The following is a 16571-nucleotide window of genomic DNA, read 5'->3' as shown; positions in this document are numbered from 1 at the left end:
AATAATAATAATAATAATAATAATAATACTTAATAATAATAATAATAATAATAATAATAATAATAATTATTATTATTATTATTATTAATAATAATAATAATAGCATATATAGCATTGAATAATTCATTATTATACTATAGATAAAATCTAATAAATATATATTGCCTGTGTGTATCCATAAAGATTTAATATATTTGCCATGTGTAAAGATCTCTCCGAAGAAAAGTCTCCAATGAAACCAGCCAGTTTGTCATGGGCTAGATAGGAAAAGTTAGGAATTGTGTTCCCAAAACCAGATATAATCTGTAGTACACACTCTGTAGCCTTATTCATATCGTTACAGGAATCAGCTGCATGGTAACCCAGAGTGACATTTGGTAAAATATCAGGATTCTGGTTTATCTCATCAATAGCATAAATAAAGGTCAGGATATATCTGTAGTAACGAGGTAATGGCCTGTAAGGAAGTAAAACACAAATTAGAAATTTTAAGGATGATATAGATCTAGCAAATAAGCAACATTCAGACATAGTCTAGTGCAGGCTTTTTCAATGTGCAGCGGAGCCAGAGCAGCTTCCTGCACCTTCAGAGTGAACTGTTAGCCCAGGCTCTTCTTAGAGGATCAGTTGTGCTCCGGCCGTGACCTATGCCTTAAAAACGGTGTGATATCATAGGTCACAGCTGTCTCACCACCCAGCCAGTCCACCTACCTGCATACACATCTTCCACTTCCCGCGTGCATACACAGCTTTCCTTGCCAACCCACATCCACACCTGCCCGACTGCCTGATGCTCAGTATTCGCAGAACTCCACTATGAACAAACCCCGCCACTGAGGGACTGGAAGGAGGACAGCTGATAATACAATTTGTTATTTTATTTCTCCTGTGGGGAACAATAGGATTTCAATAGGATTTCAATAGGATTTATGTGGGGAGAATAAGAATTTCTGGATTTATGAGGGGAACAATGTGAATAATTCATGTGGGGAGCAATAGGATTTATATGGAGAGTAATGTGATTGATTTATATGTGGAGCAATATGATTTATGTGGGAAGCAATGTGATTTATGTGGGGAGCAATAGGATTTATGTAGGGAGCAACATCATTTATGTGGGGAGCAATGTGATTGTTTTTTCTGTGTAGGCCAATGTATGTGTGGATTTTTTTTTTATACTGTGAGGGCCAATGTGTGTGTTTTGTTTTTTTTTTCTGTGGGGAACTGATGGTGTGCCTTGGCAATTTTAAAATATTGTTCGGTGTGCCGCGAGTTAAAAAAAGGTTGAAAATCACTGGTCTAGTGCAAACACAATCACTGGTTTTGGATATGATCAGCAGAATTTGTTTTAATTAGAACTGTCTATCAAATTTGTGTCACCATTTTCATGTTGGACTTATTACCCTGTTGACCTTTTTTACCTGTGGACCTTTTGACACTGTCAATCTTTTTTACCTCTTGACTGTCACCATAGGGTTGCCAGTCAAGAGGTCAAAAAAATTCTGATTAAAGGTCGAGGGTAAGCCTTTTTATTAACCTAGCAGGGTAAACCTTTTTTATCATATCAGTGAGATTTTCAAACAGATTGACAGTAGTACTGTGTGCTTCTTAGTGATACCGAGAATTGCCTGCCTGTGAATGAGCTGGTATGATCTGTTAGATATTGCTGCTGAAGGTAATACACAGACCCTGTGGTGTCAGTATAAGCAGTCATAGACATATCTGGCCTGACTCCAACAATCAGAAAGTCACTGTCTGTCTTTACAAAATTGTATAATTATCAGAACCCAGTTGGGTTCATCCTCAGTCTAGAGATGACACAACACCTCTCTCATGTTTTAAAACTAACTTCCAGTCCTGGGGACTCATGCAGTGACATTTGAAGGCAAAAGGTGAGTGGGAGACCTGAGCACAGGTGTATCAATTAGGGTGTGAATCAATTGCTTAGAATATATTGTTCCATAGTGTAATATAGGTACCATGGTTTTATCCAGTGCAATTCCACTTAGAAATGTCTAAGGTGGAGGTGCTTCCCTGAGAGTATGGTGAATGTATATACAAGAAGCGGCAGAAGAAACTCTCTTTTTCTGGGGGCACTCTTATAGTTCTAAAATTTTACTTTTATTATTGTACTTAAAAAACAATAAGTATTGTAATCACATATAGATAAACATCACATATGGGGGGTCATTCCGAGTGGTTCGCTCGGTATTTTTTTCTCGCAACGGAGCGATTAGTCGCTAATGCGCATGCGCAATGTCCGCAGTGCGACTGGGCCAAGTAAATTTGCTATGCAGTTAGGTATTTTACTCACGACATTACAAGGTTTTTTCTTCGTTCTGGTGATCGTAATGTGATTGACAGGAAGTGGGTGTTTCTGGGCGGAAACAGGCCGTATTATGGGTGTGTGTGAAAAAATGCTACCGTTTCTGGGAAAAACGTGGGAGTGGCTGGAGAAACGGAGGAGTGTCTGGGCGAACGCTGGGTGTGTTTGTGACGTCAAACCAGGAACAACAAGCACTGAACTGATCGCAGATGCCGAGTAAGTCTGGAGCTACTCAGAAACTGCTAAGAGGTGTCTATTTGCTATTTTGCTAATCTTTCGTTCGCAATTTTGATAAGCTAAGATTCACTCCCAGTAGGATGCGGCTTAGCGTGTGCAAAGCTGCTAAAAGCAACTTGCGAGCAAACAACTCGGAATGACCCCCATTGTTTTAGATAATAGCAGAGATAATAAATCCTCATGCTGTAATAAATGCTTCAAATAGACAATGTGTAAGTTCACTAATAATGCAGAAAGCTTGAGCGAAATAATTACATTTCAAAACTGGTACCATATTTTCAAGGTCTCATAGATAATTCCTATTGATACAGTAGGTAACATAGTTCACAGTGCAGATACTGTATACAGCCGTTAAAGAATAATAATGATTCCAAACAACAATCACCAATGAGTCCACACCACAGAATATCTCACAGAATTACCAAAAGTTGATGATATCAGTCCTTAATGTCAATATTGATGATTAATAGCATGCAACGTGATGGTATGTCATGCAGCATAAAGGTAAAACTCCTTGCATGAGTGGAGGGGTAGTAACAGGCAACCTTGTATTTTGACACTAATTGGGGCAACTGCTGCTCACTGTGTGCAGGTGCATTTATAGTTAGTGAGCATTTCCCACAGTATCACAGGGTTTGGAATGAGGATAATTTGGTGCTTCTGCTGTTGTAGTGTAACGACCTGAGTACCCTGTTGTATTAAGCGCAGGGGACTCAGTGGATCATTTCCCACAATGAGAGAGCGCTGACGTAGAAGATGATAGAGTGTCAGAAAAGACACACAGGCTGCCCTCAGAGTATGCTGCTTCTGTGCATATGCCACTGGTATTGGTGCAGGGTGAGCGATACTCTGACCTATTGTGGTGTGTGTGGAAAGCAGAAAGGTCAGCGGCAGTGTTCCGTACCCAAATAGCTGTCCGGTCCCTGGTGCCTAATGGTATTGCAGGGTCTCTAACCGTGACACGCAGCACTTCTCACACATATCTCCCAACATGACCGTCTTTAGGAGGGCCAGAATGCTCTTCTCCTGGATTTCCCATTTAATTTATGATCAGCATCACCTGCTCTGCAACAACTTTCTTATCCATTTACCTGTTCAAAACAGGTGCAGACAATCATACAATAAGAGAAAAGTCCTGGAACAGAGCAATTTGTCCCTCCTGAAGACGGTCATGTTGAGAGGTATGCTCACAGCGTCCTGAAAGCAAGGAGGTACCTATTCGAAGAATGAGTATCGCAGTGGTGAATCTGCTCTGTTCAGTCCAGCTGTACTGGTGGTGCGATGTCCCGCTAGGACAGTCATCGGGGCATGGAACACTGCTGCTGACCTTTCTGCTTTCCACACACACCACAATAGGTCAGATCATTTATCACCTTGCACCAATACCAGTGGTATATGCACAGAAGCAGCAAACTCTGAGGGTAGCCCTTGTGTCTTTATTCTATATCTTTTCTGACACTCTATCATCTTATACATCAGGGCTCTCTCATTGTGGGAAATCATCCACTGAGTCCCCTGCGCTGAATAAAACAGGGCACTCAGGTTGTTACACTTCAATAGCAGAAGCACCAATTTATCCTCATTCCAAACCCTGTGACACTGTGGGACACGCTCACTCACTATAAATGCACCTGCACACAGTGAGCAGCAGCTGCCCCAATTAGTGTCAAAATACAAGGTTGCCTGTTACTACCCGTCCACTCATGCAAGGAGTTTTACCTTTATCCTGTATGACATACCCACACATTGGTGTTATTAATCAGCAATATTGACATTAAGGACTGATATCATAGACTATTTGGCAATTTTGTTAGATATTATGTGGAGTGGACTCATTGGTGATTGTTGTTTGGAGTCATTATTATTCTTTACCGTTTGTATACAGTGTCTGCACTGTGAACTGTGTTACCTACTGACTCATGCAGTGAATCAACTGTCATCCAGCCACTATAAAAACTTGCTCAGTGCACTCTTTTAGTGCTGGGCCATCTTAACAGCAGTATAGGCCCCTAGAAAAAGCAATGCACTGGGGCCCCTATACATCCTCCAGTGCTAAGGGTAGGGAGTGCTATCAGCGTCAGCTGTTAAAGTCCCGAAGGACAGAAAGGGGTGTTCTATCTTCCACTCAGCATGTAGGAACTGAAGCAGTAATTTTGCTAATTACTAAAACATAGAAGGGCAGTTGGGACGAATGAATGGGCCCGATATATGACATACAGGGTGTTAGGAGGTGTTTAATACACAGGGGTGGGATGGATTATGGAGTGGGCTAATTATTCATAATTTTCGAGTTGGAGGGCAGATTGCTCAACTGCAGATTTCTCCAGTTCCTGGAAATAGATTTCTTATTGTTTTCAATGGGATAATAAACTAGAGTGTCCTACCTTTCAGGAGGTACTGTGGACTTGGGGATCAGAGTTCAGGAGCCAGAACAATCCACCAATAAAAATATAGAAAACTAAACCAGGCATGTGGTACTGGAGCAGGGACCAGCTGCTGGAAGGCTGATATCTCTGATTCTGGGCATAGTAGAGAAGCTACAAATGACCATCGAAATGACAGAGTCCCAGCTTTTGGAGCATACCCTCAAAAAATGCTAAGTCAGATAGAAGTCAAGATATGTGGCTGGGATGAGCAATTAACAGGCTTGGATGGGTACCACTGCTTTGAAGATAAATATCTCAGGTTCCCAAGGGCCATTTTTCAAAAATCTGGGAAAAAGGGGACCCTCAGCTACCAGCCTAGAGCTTATACTCCTGGGGCCCTTGGGCAAGTGCTCTTTAAGCCCATATGAAAAGACAACCCTGCTCTAGTGCATAAATATCAATCGTGTTTCCACACAGATGTTCCCAATGCAAAACTACACTCTTGGGTAAAGTTTTCTTCCAGTGCTGTTTCAACTCTGGTGTCTTCAATAGCAGCACATACATACTAGTGATGAGCGGGTTCGGTTCCTCGGAATCCGAACCCGCCCGAACTTCAGCTTTTTTTACACGGATCCGAGCGACTCGGATCTTCCCGCCTTGCTCGGTTAACCCGAGCGCGCCCGAACGTCATCATGACGCTGTCGGATTCTCGCGAGGCTCGGATTCTATCGCGAGACTCGGATTCTATATAAGGAGCCGCGCGTTGCCGCCATTTTACACGTGCATTGAGATTGATAGTGAGAGGACGTGGCTGGCGTATGAGAGTATGTTCATTTTTATCACATTCATACAGTCCAAACATGTAATTTTCTGTTGAAGCCAATGTTATCATTCCAAATGTATCCTACTAAGCATGGGGGCAAAGTATAGTATGAACAGTTTATCAAGCCTGTTTGAAATCTGTACACCCAGATACATTGGAGGAGATTCAAATGTTTGAAAAGTCAGTTGGGAGTCTGTTTTTTCCTATCTAATATACAGGAAAAAAATAGACTCCCAACCAACTTTTCAAGCATTTGAATTTCCCCCATTAAGTGTGACAAATTCCACTAAAAAGGAAATGAATCAGCAAGGGATGAAATTGTCTCACCCGGTACAGTGATAATCAAGGCAACAGCCTTGAAATAAAGTAGGACAAGGCATTAAAGCGATGAAGCTTCTGCATAAAGCTTGGAAGTAAAATCATGTGGTTTGTAATGACATCTAAGAGATCATCCACAAAAAAGGCCAAATGATACTCCTGTGTTCCAACCCTTAAACCCAAAAATTCTGGGTTTGCCTTAATTGCTCTTGGCAGGGCTTGTAAGCAAAGCAAGAAAATCGGTGGCAAAAGGGTCCATCCCTGTCATGCCATTAGTGATCTGAATTGCTTTAAAAAAATACCATTAACCATCACATGCACCGATGGAACCCTATGCAAGAGCGTATTCTATGAATAAAAGGGTCAACCAAACCCAGTCTTCGTTAATTCCATTCCATAAAAATCCCAGTCAACTCTGTTGAACGCTTACTCTGCATATGGGTATTGGTAGAGCTTGTGTGAGAAATCAAGTCAATACCATGTATTGTGTTGTCCCTAGCATCCCCTCACGGGACGAAGCCCACCTGGTCTGAGTAAAACAGGGTAGGAAGTAATGGTCTGAGATGGCCACCAGCATATATCTTAACATCAACATTAAGTAGAGAGCTGGGCCTGTAGCTAGCCGGCAAACACAGATGCTTCCTGTCTTTGGGGATCACAATAGTGTGTGCAAAAAGAGATTGTTCTGAGACCTGTGTCTGAGGCGAGATAGCATTACACGCCATAATAGCAGCAGGACTAGTCAGTCTTCAAAAGCTTTATAATAAGAAATGGGGAATGCATCAGGGCCCAGGATCTTTCCACTAGGAGAAGTCTTTATGGTGGCTATCAATTCAGCCTTTGTAAATGGGGAAATTCTAAATGTTTTGTTTAAAGGAAAGGGGTGGTTCTTATGTGGTTTGAGATACAATGGGGCTGATGTATTAACCTGGAGAAGGCATGAGGAAGTGATAAACCAGTGATATGTGCAAGGTGATAAAGACACCAGCCAATCAGCTCCAATATGTAAATTAACAGTTAGGAGGTGATTGGCTGATTTGTTTTTCACCTTGCACATATCACTAGTTTATCACTTCCTTATGCCTTCTGCAGGTTAATACATCTGCCCCATTGGGAAAAAAGTCATTTTGAATTATACATCCAGTGTACTTTGGAGTATGCTTGCTCTATAAAAAATAAATGTTAAATAATAATAGCTTTATACCCATCAAAGGGCAAAATAATAACGTGACCAAATGATTAGACACATCGTGAAGGGTCAAATTCTGAATCACTGAATTAACTTAATGTTATGCTTGATACAATGCAAATATCTGCATCTGTAATATAGATTATTTATCTGTTATATTTAAAAAAGAGATGTTGTGGTTGTATCTAGTAATGCCTTTATAGTATTGATACCCTTGGAACACCATGATTGAAAAGGCTCAACAGCTAAACCATTCTGAAATTCACAATTTTGTACAAATGTTAAAAACAAAGAATTGTGTTTTTTTAGGCCCCTATGATGTCAAATATATTGGCAAACTTTCAAGGAATCAGAAGTAAAGGATTTTGAAAAGAGGTATTAGAGATTTCTGATCTATGATTTTCTGAAAAGGTAAAATAATCTGATTTGGCAAAATGTATTGTTTATTAAATAATAATAATAATAATAATAATAATAATAATACTTAATAATAATAATAATAATAATAATAATAATAATAATTATTATTATTATTAATAATAATAATAATAGCATATATAGCATTGAATAATTCATTATTATACTATAGATAAAATCTAATAAATATATATTGCCTGTGTGTATCCATAAAGATTTAATATATTTGCCATGTGTAAAGATCTCTCCGAAGAAAAGTCTCCAATGAAACCAGCCAGTTTGTCATGGGCTAGATAGGAAAAGTTAGGAATTGTGTTCCCAAAACCAGATATAATCTGTAGTACACACTCTGTAGCCTTATTCATATCGTTACAGGAATCAGCTGCATGGTAACCCAGAGTGACATTTGGTAAAATATCAGGATTCTGGTTTATCTCATCAATAGCATAAATAAAGGTCAGGATATATCTGTAGTAACGAGGTAATGGCCTGTAAGGAAGTAAAACACAAATTAGAAATTTTAAGGATGATATAGATCTAGCAAATAAGCAACATTCAGACATAGTCTAGTGCAGGCTTTTTCAATGTGCAGCGGAGCCAGAGCAGCTTCCTGCACCTTCAGAGTGAACTGTTAGCCCAGGCTCTTCTTAGAGGATCAGTTGTGCTCCGGCCGTGACCTATGCCTTAAAAACGGTGTGATATCATAGGTCACAGCTGTCTCACCACCCAGCCAGTCCACCTACCTGCATACACATCTTCCACTTCCCGCGTGCATACACAGCTTTCCTTGCCAACCCACATCCACACCTGCCCGACTGCCTGATGCTCAGTATTCGCAGAACTCCACTATGAACAAACCCCGCCACTGAGGGACTGGAAGGAGGACAGCTGATAATACAATTTGTTATTTTATTTCTCCTGTGGGGAACAATAGGATTTCAATAGGATTTCAATAGGATTTATGTGGGGAGAATAAGAATTTCTGGATTTATGAGGGGAACAATGTGAATAATTCATGTGGGGAGCAATAGGATTTATATGGAGAGTAATGTGATTGATTTATATGTGGAGCAATATGATTTATGTGGGAAGCAATGTGATTTATGTGGGGAGCAATAGGATTTATGTAGGGAGCAACATCATTTATGTGGGGAGCAATGTGATTGTTTTTTCTGTGTAGGCCAATGTATGTGTGGATTTTTTTTTTTATACTGTGAGGGCCAATGTGTGTGTTTTGTTTTTTTTTTCTGTGGGGAACTGATGGTGTGCCTTGGCAATTTTAAAATATTGTTCGGTGTGCCGCGAGTTAAAAAAAAGGTTGAAAATCACTGGTCTAGTGCAAACACAATCACTGGTTTTGGATATGATCAGCAGAATTTGTTTTAATTAGAACTGTCTATCAAATTTGTGTCACCATTTTCATGTTGGACTTATTACCCTGTTGACCTTTTTTACCTGTGGACCTTTTGACACTGTCAATCTTTTTTACCTCTTGACTGTCACCATAGGGTTGCCAGTCAAGAGGTCAAAAAAATTCTGATTAAAGGTCGAGGGTAAGCCTTTTTATTAACCTAGCAGGGTAAACCTTTTTTATCATATCAGTGAGATTTTCAAACAGATTGACAGTAGTACTGTGTGCTTCTTAGTGATTCCGAGAATTGCCTGCCTGTGAATGAGCTGGTATGATCTGTTAGATATTGCTGCTGAAGGTAATACACAGACCCTGTGGTGTCAGTATAAGCAGTCATAGACATATCTGGCCTGACTCCAACAATCAGAAAGTCACTGTCTGTCTTTACAAAATTGTATAATTATCAGAACCCAGTTGGGTTCATCCTCAGTCTAGAGATGACACAACACCTCTCTCATGTTTTAAAACTAACTTCCAGTCCTGGGGACTCATGCAGTGACATTTGAAGGCAAAAGGTGAGTGGGAGACCTGAGCACAGGTGTATCAATTAGGGTGTGAATCAATTGCTTAGAATATATTGTTCCATAGTGTAATATAGGTACCATGGTTTTATCCAGTGCAATTCCACTTAGAAATGTCTAAGGTGGAGGTGCTTCCCTGAGAGTATGGTGAATGTATATACAAGAAGCGGCAGAAGAAACTCTCTTTTTCTGGGGGCACTCTTATAGTTCTAAAATTTTACTTTTATTATTGTACTTAAAAAACAATAAGTATTGTAATCACATATAGATAAACATCACATATGGGGGGTCATTCCGAGTGGTTCGCTCGGTATTTTTTTCTCGCAACGGAGCGATTAGTCGCTAATGCGCATGCGCAATGTCCGCAGTGCGACTGGGCCAAGTAAATTTGCTATGCAGTTAGGTATTTTACTCACGACATTACAAGGTTTTTTCTTCGTTCTGGTGATCGTAATGTGATTGACAGGAAGTGGGTGTTTCTGGGCGGAAACAGGCCGTATTATGGGTGTGTGTGAAAAAATGCTACCGTTTCTGGGAAAAACGTGGGAGTGGCTGGAGAAACGGAGGAGTGTCTGGGCGAACGCTGGGTGTGTTTGTGACGTCAAACCAGGAACAACAAGCACTGAACTGATCGCAGATGCCGAGTAAGTCTGGAGCTACTCAGAAACTGCTAAGAGGTGTCTATTTGCTATTTTGCTAATCTTTCGTTCGCAATTTTGATAAGCTAAGATTCACTCCCAGTAGGATGCGGCTTAGCGTGTGCAAAGCTGCTAAAAGCAACTTGCGAGCAAACAACTCGGAATGACCCCCATTGTTTTAGATAATAGCAGAGATAATAAATCCTCATGCTGTAATAAATGCTTCAAATAGACAATGTGTAAGTTCACTAATAATGCAGAAAGCTTGAGCGAAATAATTACATTTCAAAACTGGTACCATATTTTCAAGGTCTCATAGATAATTCCTATTGATACAGTAGGTAACATAGTTCACAGTGCAGATACTGTATACAGCCGTTAAAGAATAATAATGATTCCAAACAACAATCACCAATGAGTCCACACCACAGAATATCTCACAGAATTACCAAAAGTTGATGATATCAGTCCTTAATGTCAATATTGATGATTAATAGCATGCAACGTGATGGTATGTCATGCAGCATAAAGGTAAAACTCCTTGCATGAGTGGAGGGGTAGTAACAGGCAACCTTGTATTTTGACACTAATTGGGGCAACTGCTGCTCACTGTGTGCAGGTGCATTTATAGTTAGTGAGCATTTCCCACAGTATCACAGGGTTTGGAATGAGGATAATTTGGTGCTTCTGCTGTTGTAGTGTAACGACCTGAGTACCCTGTTGTATTAAGCGCAGGGGACTCAGTGGATCATTTCCCACAATGAGAGAGCGCTGACGTAGAAGATGATAGAGTGTCAGAAAAGACACACAGGCTGCCCTCAGAGTATGCTGCTTCTGTGCATATGCCACTGGTATTGGTGCAGGGTGAGCGATACTCTGACCTATTGTGGTGTGTGTGGAAAGCAGAAAGGTCAGCGGCAGTGTTCCGTACCCAAATAGCTGTCCGGTCCCTGGTGCCTAATGGTATTGCAGGGTCTCTAACCGTGACACGCAGCACTTCTCACACATATCTCCCAACATGACCGTCTTTAGGAGGGCCAGAATGCTCTTCTCCTGGATTTCCCATTTAATTTATGATCAGCATCACCTGCTCTGCAACAACTTTCTTATCCATTTACCTGTTCAAAACAGGTGCAGACAATCATACAATAAGAGAAAAGTCCTGGAACAGAGCAATTTGTCCCTCCTGAAGACGGTCATGTTGAGAGGTATGCTCACAGCGTCCTGAAAGCAAGGAGGTACCTATTCGAAGAATGAGTATCGCAGTGGTGAATCTGCTCTGTTCAGTCCAGCTGTACTGGTGGTGCGATGTCCCGCTAGGACAGTCATCGGGGCATGGAACACTGCTGCTGACCTTTCTGCTTTCCACACACACCACAATAGGTCAGATCATTTATCACCTTGCACCAATACCAGTGGTATATGCACAGAAGCAGCAAACTCTGAGGGTAGCCCTTGTGTCTTTATTCTATATCTTTTCTGACACTCTATCATCTTATACATCAGGGCTCTCTCATTGTGGGAAATCATCCACTGAGTCCCCTGCGCTGAATAAAACAGGGCACTCAGGTTGTTACACTTCAATAGCAGAAGCACCAATTTATCCTCATTCCAAACCCTGTGACACTGTGGGACACGCTCACTCACTATAAATGCACCTGCACACAGTGAGCAGCAGCTGCCCCAATTAGTGTCAAAATACAAGGTTGCCTGTTACTACCCGTCCACTCATGCAAGGAGTTTTACCTTTATCCTGTATGACATACCCACACATTGGTGTTATTAATCAGCAATATTGACATTAAGGACTGATATCATAGACTATTTGGCAATTTTGTTAGATATTATGTGGAGTGGACTCATTGGTGATTGTTGTTTGGAGTCATTATTATTCTTTACCGTTTGTATACAGTGTCTGCACTGTGAACTGTGTTACCTACTGACTCATGCAGTGAATCAACTGTCATCCAGCCACTATAAAAACTTGCTCAGTGCACTCTTTTAGTGCTGGGCCATCTTAACAGCAGTATAGGCCCCTAGAAAAAGCAATGCACTGGGGCCCCTATACATCCTCCAGTGCTAAGGGTAGGGAGTGCTATCAGCGTCAGCTGTTAAAGTCCCGAAGGACAGAAAGGGGTGTTCTATCTTCCACTCAGCATGTAGGAACTGAAGCAGTAATTTTGCTAATTACTAAAACATAGAAGGGCAGTTGGGACGAATGAATGGGCCCGATATATTACATACAGGGTGTTAGGAGGTGTTTAATACACAGGGGTGGGATGGATTATGGAGTGGGCTAATTATTCATAATTTTCGAGTTGGAGGGCAGATTGCTCAACTGCAGATTTCTCCAGTTCCTGGAAATAGATTTCTTATTGTTTTCAATGGGATAATAAACTAGAGTGTCCTACCTTTCAGGAGGTACTGTGGACTTGGGGATCAGAGTTCAGGAGCCAGAACAATCCACCAATAAAAATATAGAAAACTAAACCAGGCATGTGGTACTGGAGCAGGGACCAGCTGCTGGAAGGCTGATATCTCTGATTCTGGGCATAGTAGAGAAGCTACAAATGACCATCGAAATGACAGAGTCCCAGCTTTTGGAGCATACCCTCAAAAAATGCTAAGTCAGATAGAAGTCAAGATATGTGGCTGGGATGAGCAATTAACAGGCTTGGATGGGTACCACTGCTTTGAAGATAAATATCTCAGGTTCCCAAGGGCCATTTTTCAAAAATCTGGGAAAAAGGGGACCCTCAGCTACCAGCCTAGAGCTTATACTCCTGGGGCCCTTGGGCAAGTGCTCTTTAAGCCCATATGAAAAGACAACCCTGCTCTAGTGCATAAATATCAATCGTGTTTCCACACAGATGTTCCCAATGCAAAACTACACTCTTGGGTAAAGTTTTCTTCCAGTGCTGTTTCAACTCTGGTGTCTTCAATAGCAGCACATACATACTAGTGATGAGCGGGTTCGGTTCCTCGGAATCCGAACCCGCCCGAACTTCAGGTTTTTTTACACGGATCCGAGCGACTCGGATCTTCCCGCCTTGCTCGGTTAACCCGAGCGCGCCCGAACGTCATCATGACGCTGTCGGATTCTCGCGAGGCTCGGATTCTATCGCGAGACTCGGATTCTATATAAGGAGCCGCGCGTTGCCGCCATTTTACACGTGCATTGAGATTGATAGTGAGAGGACGTGGCTGGCGTCCTCTCCGTTTAGAGAAGAAATAGATAGGAGAGTGAGAGTGAGACAGTGACACTTCATTTACTGGAGCTTAGGAGGAGTACTCAGATAGAGAGTGCAGAATTTTGCTGATAGTATTAGTTAGTTATACTAGTGACAGCAGTGGCGTAACTACTGCCCCCGCAGTCCTCGCGGTGGCTTGGGGGCGAGGGGCTGCGGGGGCGCCACTGATTACAGCAGACTGACATGCGGGGGGGGGCGGGGGATATCTGGCACTAGGGCATATCTGGCACTGGGGAAGGGGGGGGGGATATCTGGCACTGGGGCATATATGGCACTGGGGGGGGGGGGGGGATATCTGGCACTAGGGCATATCGCACTGGGGGGGGGGGATGTCTGGCACTGGGGGGGATATCTGGCACTGGGGCATATATGGCACTGGGGGGGGGATATCTGGCACGGGGTGGATATGTGGCACTGGGGGGGGGGGGGATATCTGGCACTGGGAGGGAATATCTGGCCCTGGGGCTTATATGGCACTGGGGGAGAATATCTGGCACTGGGGGGGAATATCTGTCACTGGGGATATATGGCACTCGGGGGGAATATATGGCACTGGCGGCATATCTGGCACTGGGGGAATATCTGGCACTGGGGGCATATGTGGCACTGGGGGGGAATATATGGCACTGGCGGCATATCTGGCATGGGGGGAATATCTGGCACTGGGGGCATATGTGGCACTGGGGGGGAATATCTGGCACTGGGGGCATATCTGGCACTGGGGGGGTATATGTGTACCTGGCACATGGGGGGGGGGGCTATATTTGGCACCGGGGGCATGTGAGTACCTGGCACCGTGGGGAAATATCTGGCACTGGGGACATATGTGGCACTGGGAGCACAGCCCTAGCAACAAGGACTACCTCCTAGCAACGAGCATGACACCCAGTGCATGAAACACCTGACAACGAGCATGACACCCAGTGCATGAAACACCTGGCAACGAGCATGACACCCAGTGCATGAAACCCCTGACAACGAGAAGGTAATTGAAAAGTAATTAGAAGCCTTACTGTAGGACTTAATGTGTAATGGGCATTACGGTGTGTGGCATAATGTATCACGGACATTGTGGTGTGTGTCATAATGTGTCACAGGCATTACGGTGTATGGTATACTATATCGCGGGCATTGTGATATGTGGTATAATGTCTCAGGGTCATTGCAGTGTGTGGCATAATGTATCACGGACATTGCGGTGTGTGTCATAATGTGTCAGGCATTACGGTGTGTGGTATACTATATCACGGGCATTGTGGTATGTGGTATAATGTCTCAGGGTCATTGCAGTGTGGCATAATACATAACGGGCATTGCGGTGTGTGGCATAGGGTATAACGGGCAGGGCATTGCGGTATGTGTCACAGGCATTACGGTGTATGGTATACTATATCACGGGCATTGTGGTATAATGTCTCAAGGTCATTGCGGTGTGTGTCAAAATGTGTCACAGGCATTGTATGTGCTATAATGTATCAGGGGCATTGCAGTGTGTAGCATAATGTATAACGGGCATTGCGATTCCTGTCATAATGTGTCGGGGGCATTACGGTGTGTGGCATAATGTGTCGGGGGCATTACAGTGTGTGCATATTGTGTCATGTGCATTGTTGTGTGCGGCATAATGTCTAAGGGCCATTGCAGTATGTGGCATAATGTATACTGGGCATTACTATAAGGAGGAAAAATGACAAATAATGTAAGGGGCATGAATCAGGATTATTTTTCTTTCCTGTGGTGGCTAACGTCTGGGCGTGCAGGTTGCAAAACTGGGGTATAAGGTAGTCTTTTCCTGCAATACCACGCCCCTCTACGAGAAACCACGCCCATTCCAACAAAACCACGCCCCTTTTTTTGCAGCGCGCGCCTTCGGCGCGCGCATATTTGTCCCTTTCTTGCTCCCAGTTATGCAGCGGGGGGGGGGGGGGGGGGGGGCGCCAAAAATTTTTTGGCTTGGGGGAGAAAAATTTCTAGTTACGCCACTGAGTGACAGAGTGAGACAGTGACACTTCATTTACTGGAGCTTAGGAGGAGTACTCAGACAGAGAGTGCAGAATTTTGCTGATAGTATTAGTTAGTTATACTAGTGACTGACCAGTGACCACCAGTGCAGTTTTATATTATTTAATATAATCCGTTCTCTGCCTGAAAAAACGATACACAGTGACTCAGTCACATACCATATTTGTGCTCAGCCCAGTGTGCTGCTGCATCATCTATGTATAATATCTGACTGTGCTCACACAGCTTAATTGTGGGGGAGACTGGGGAGCAGTTAGGTTATAGCAGGAGCCAGGAGTACATATTAAAATTAAACAGTGCACACTTTTTTTCTGCAGGAGTGCCACTGCCAGTGTGCAGACCAGTGACCTGACCACCAGTATATAGTATACTATATTGTATTGTGAATGTCTGCCTGTAAAAGTTAAACACACGTCGTGTGACTTGTGTGGTATTTTTTTATTCTATAAAATAAAAAACTCATTCTGCTGACAGACAGTGTCCAGCAGGTCCGTCATTATATAATATATACCTGTCCGGCTGCAGTAGTGATATATATATATATTTTTATATCATTATTTATCATCCAGTCGCAGCAGACACAGTACGGTAGTTCACGGCTGTAGCTACCTCTGTGTCGGCACTCGGCAGTCCATCCATAATTGTATACCACCTACCCGTGGTTTTTTTTTTCTTTCTTCTTTATACATACTACATCTCATTATCATCCAGTCTATATTAGCAGCAGACACAGTACAGTACGGTAGTCCACGGCTGTAGCTACCTCTGTGTCGGCACTCGGCAGTCCGTCCATAATTGTATACCACCTACCCGTGGATTTTTTTTTCTTTCTTCTTTATACATACTACATCTCATTATCAACCAGTCTATATTAGCAGCAGACACAGTACGGTAGTCCACGGCTGTAGCTACCTCTGTGTCGGCACTCGGCAGTCCATCCATAATTGTATACCACCTACCCGTGTTTTTTTTTCTTTCTTCTTTATACATACTACATCTCATTATCATCCAGTCTATATTAGCAGCAGACACAGTACAGTACGGTAGTCCAC

Source organism: Pseudophryne corroboree, chromosome 1 (assembly GCF_028390025.1).
Source record: "Pseudophryne corroboree isolate aPseCor3 chromosome 1, aPseCor3.hap2, whole genome shotgun sequence".
NCBI classification, from domain to species: Eukaryota; Metazoa; Chordata; class Amphibia; order Anura; family Myobatrachidae; genus Pseudophryne; species Pseudophryne corroboree.
The sequence above is the reverse complement of the archived record's forward strand: the minus strand, read 5'-3'. Positions refer to the sequence as shown.